A 5000-nucleotide genomic window follows, 5' to 3' on the forward strand; every position below is an offset into this window, starting at 1 on the left:
AGTGTCCTTTGTTCCAAACCTTCACAAACTGTTTCATTAAACCTAGTTTGATGTACAGTGGTGGTACAATGATCTCATCTCTGTCAACCAAGGGTTCTGCCATTACATTCTTGTCTCCAACCAACATGTTTTCTCTCAGAGACCATTGTTTTCTCAGCCAGTGCTCATCCTCAGCTCTACTATCCCAGAGACAGATAAAGCTGGGCTACTTGTTGTACCCACTCTGCTGACCCAGGAGAAAAGTCACCATCTTAAGATCCACACACATTAACCATTGGTGATGGTGGTATGATATCTTGTGTAAGACCAGGACGATTGTGTCCTGCTGTTCACTCATCATAGTTGAACCACTAATTGGGAGTGATCCATATTTGTTGTTATTGTGTAGAAGCACAACATGTTAAGCTCCACTCAGAACTACCTATGCTCGTGAGTGGTCCATTTATTGATAATTGCATATATATATATATATATATATATATATATATATATATATATATATATATATATATATATATATATATATATATATATATTTATTCTTTCTCCCCTATCCCCCCGCTCCCTTCCCTTTTAGTCGCCTTCTACGACACGCAGGGAATACGTGAGAAGTATTCTTTCTCCCCTATCCCCAGGGATTGGGTATATATATATATATATATATATATATATATATATATATATATATATATATATATATATATATATATATATATATATATACATATATGTGTGCATTATTACATGACAGCTAGAGACTAAGTGTGAACGATTGGGGCCTTTGTTGTCTTTTCCTAGCGCCACCTCCCACACATGAGGGGGTAGGGGGATGGTATTCCATGTGTGGCTAGGTGGCGATGGAAATGAATAATATATATATATATATATATATATATATATATATGTATATATATATATATATATATATATATATATATATATGGGGTTGTTAGGGAGGTGAATGCAAGAGTTTTGGAAAGAGGGGCAAGTATGAAGTCTGTTGTGGATGAGAGAGCTTGGGAAGTGAGTCAGTTGTTGTTCGCTGATGATACAGCGCTGGTGGCTGATTCATGTGAGAAACTGCAGAAGCTGGTGACTGAGTTTGGTAAAGTGTGTGAAAGAAGAAAGTTAAGAGTAAATGTGAATAAGAGCAAGGTTATTAGGTACAGTAGGGTTGAGGGTCAAGTCAATTGGGAGGTGAGTTTGAATGGAGAAAAACTGGAGGAAGTAAAGTGTTTTAGATATCTGGGAGTGGATCTGGCAGCGGATGGAACCATGGAAGCGGAAGTGAATCATAGGGTGGGGGAGGGTCGACAATCCTGGGAGCCTTGAAGAATGTGTGGAAGTCGAGAACATTATCTCGGAAAGCAAAAATGGGTATGTTTGAAGGAATAGTGGTTCCAACAATGTTGTATGGTTGCGAGGCGTGGGCTATGGATAGAGTTGTGCGCAGGAGGGTGGATGTGCTGGAAATGAGATGTTTGAGGACAATGTGTGGTGTGAGGTGGTTTGATCGAGTAAGTAATGTAAGGGTAAGGGAGATGTGTGGAAATAAAAAGAGTGTGGTTGAGAGAGCAGAAGAGGGTGTTTTGAAATGGTTTGGGCACATGGAGAGAATGAGTGAGGAAAGATTGACCAAGAGGATATATGTGTCGGAGGTGGAGGGAACGAGGAGAAGTGGGAGACCAAATTGGAGGTGGAAAGATGGAGTGAAAAAGATTTTTAGTGATCGGGGCCTGAACATGCAGGAGGGTGAAAGGCGGGCAAGGAATAGAGTGAATTGGATCGATGTGGTATACCGGGGTTGACGTGCTGTCAGTGGATTGAATCAGGGCATGTGAAGCGTCTGGGGTAAACCATGGAAAGTTGTGTGGGGCCTGCATGTGGAAAGGGAGCTGTGGTTTCGGGCATTATTGTATGACAGCTAGAGACTGAGTGTGAACGAATGGGGCTTTTGTTGTCTTTTCCTAGCGCTACCTCGCACACATGAGGGGGTAGGGGGATGGTATTCCATGTGTGGCGAGGTGGCGATGGAAATGAATAAAGGCAGACAGTGTGAATTGTGTGCATGGGTATATATGTATGTGTCTGTGTGTGTATATATATGTGTACATTCAGGTGTATAGGTATGTATATTTGCGTGTGTGGACGTGTATGTATATACATGTGTATGGGGGTGGGTTGGGCCATTTCATTCGTCTGTTTCCTTGCGCTACCTCGCAAACGCGGGAGACAGCGACAAAGCAAAATAATAATAATAATAATAATATATATATATATACATATATATATATATATATATATATATATATATATATATATATATATATATATATATATATATATATATATATATATATATATATCCCGGAAAGCAAAAATGGGTATGTTTGAAGGAATAGTAGTTCCAACAATGTTGTATGGTTGCGAGGCGTGGGCTATGGATAGAGTTGTGCGCAGGAGGATGGATGTGCTGGAAATGAGATGTTTGAGGACAATGTGTGGTGTGAGGTGGTTTGATCGAGTAAGTAACGTAAGGGTAAGAGAGATGTGTGGAAATAAAAAGAGCGTGGTTGAGAGAGCAGAAGAGGGTGTTTTGAAAGGGTTTGGGCACATGGAGAGAATGAGTGAGGAAAGATTGACCAAGAGGATATATGTGTCGGAGGTGGAGGGAACGAGGAGAAGAGGGAGACCAAATTGGAGGTGGAAAGATGGAGTGAAAAGGATTTTGTGTGATCGGGGCCTGAACATGCAGGAGGGTGAAAGGAGGGCAAGGAATAGAGTGAATTGGAGCGATGTGGTATACAGGGGTTGACGTGCTGTCAGTGGATTGAATCAAGGCATGTGAAGCGTCCGGGGTAAACCATGGAAAGCTGTGTAGGTATGTATATTTGCGTGTGTGGACGTGTGTATGTACATGTGTATGGGGGGGGTTGGGCCATTTCTTTCGTCTGTTTCCTTGCGCTACCTCGCAAACGCGGGAGACAGCGACAAAGTATAAAAAAAAAAAAAAAATATATATATATATATATATATATATATATATATATATATATATATATATATATATATATATATATATATATATATATATATCAACAAAACCCTACGATCCACTTTACAAGATAAACAAGAAATTCAGAAGTTGGCTACATTTGATTTCATAATTTCGAATATTTTGATGAGAGAGAGAGAGAGAGAGAGAGAGAGAGAGAGAGAGAGAGAGAGAGAGAGAGAGAGGAAAAAGGAAGGTAATAAATTCACAGCACACAGGAAAGCTGCTCAGTCGTGGTTATCTCACATGTTTTCACTAACATCGAGAGTTAAGTAGTACAAATGCCATTTCAAAATGCTTGGGACACTTCAATTTGTTCTTGTATGAAAACATACAACTGAACCAAGTCAGTCTTTTATAAGGTTAAAACTACTAATGATATTAGAATAACATGCAAATTTATGATGGACGACTTAAAATGAGCCTTGATGGCAAGGCTAAGATTATTTATCTTTGTCCATGATAGTAAGGCTAAGATCATTTATCGTTTACCATGATGGCTAGGCTAAGATCATTTATCGCTGTCCATTATAGCTAGGCTAAGATAATTTATCGTTGTCCATGATACAATCTGGGCCCAGCCCGAGCTGTAGGGGATAGAAGACCTCCAAGATAATACTAGCCAGACTCTAAGAACATTTAAGATCATAAGAACATTATCCAGTCGTCTTTTACTTATCAGGAAATACGTTTGTATGCAACTCTTAGCTGATAAGAGATGTTTGATCTCTTATCACCCAGAACTCACCACGAGGAGGTGGTTGCATGTCGAGTTCCATAATTTTTTCCCGTTTTAAATAAATATTTTAATTTCCTCTAAAATAAACGTCTATCCCGTTTTAAGATATGTAAAAATAATAATTTCCTCTAAAACAAAGTTCTTATTGTGAGGTAGATAATTGAGGAAGGGCACCTCATTTCCTGCCCTTCCTCTGGTTCCGTTGGCCCCCTCCTCTGGTACGCCTCCGGCGGACTGACCTCATCACCTTCTTCAGCTCACCAATAATAAGTGGCAGAGCTGGTCTCTCTGAGGGGTCGCTGTGGGTCGCTGTTTGGTAAAGATCCTGGAGGCTTTCCCGCACACCCTGCTTCCTGACCAGGATGGACACGTGCCTCATTAGATGCCCAAAAGAGAAGACGTCACTGGCTGGGGAGACCGGCTTGCGCTCCCTGACCTCAGGGGCCAACCACAGGTCAGGAACATTGTACTCAACGCAGCTTCCCTTCTTAACGCTCAAGCCGAAGTCGATGATGTGAAACTCTGGCTTCTCACCCATCGTCACCGTCACATTCTCGACCTTGACGTCATTATGGACAATGTTTTTCTTATGGATTTCCATCAGCCGACGAGCGACCATGATGGCGGACTCGACCAGTTCCTCGTCCGACCGACATGTTCTCATGTACTTATCATAAGGCTGGCCAGTGTGGCTTAAGATGATCAATGGGGGGTTGCGGCACACTGCTCGAAGTAGAGGGGCTCCTCCAGCCCCAGCCAGTCTCCTGTGAATGTCGGCTTCATCCATAAGACTTTTCCAACTCACTCCGTCCAGAAGGGTTTTGATGACGCAACACGATCCACGGAACAACACCGTTTCAATCTTGGCGTTGCCTCCCCGACCCACCTCTCTCATGACCACCAGGTCATTTACATCCTTCTGGGTCAACTTTACAACTGGAACGCTCATTTTGATTCCGGCCTGAGGCGCACTTACCAAATTTTCTCCTTGCCGGAGAGTGTGAGAGGAGATGTTGTCGGTACGGAATCCCATCCTCAAATGATTACACTTCTCTCGCCGCCGGCCTTATATACCCCTGGGTCGTGTGACGTCACATAACCAGATCTATCCAGATTAAATCCCATACAAATCCGGATATGTAGACGGATTCATTTAGCTTTATTGCGATCATAATTTGATGAAATCTAAAGGTGTCGAAGAAATAG

The sequence above is a fragment of the Panulirus ornatus genome, chromosome 70 (genome assembly GCF_036320965.1).
Source record: "Panulirus ornatus isolate Po-2019 chromosome 70, ASM3632096v1, whole genome shotgun sequence".
NCBI classification, from domain to species: Eukaryota; Metazoa; Arthropoda; class Malacostraca; order Decapoda; family Palinuridae; genus Panulirus; species Panulirus ornatus.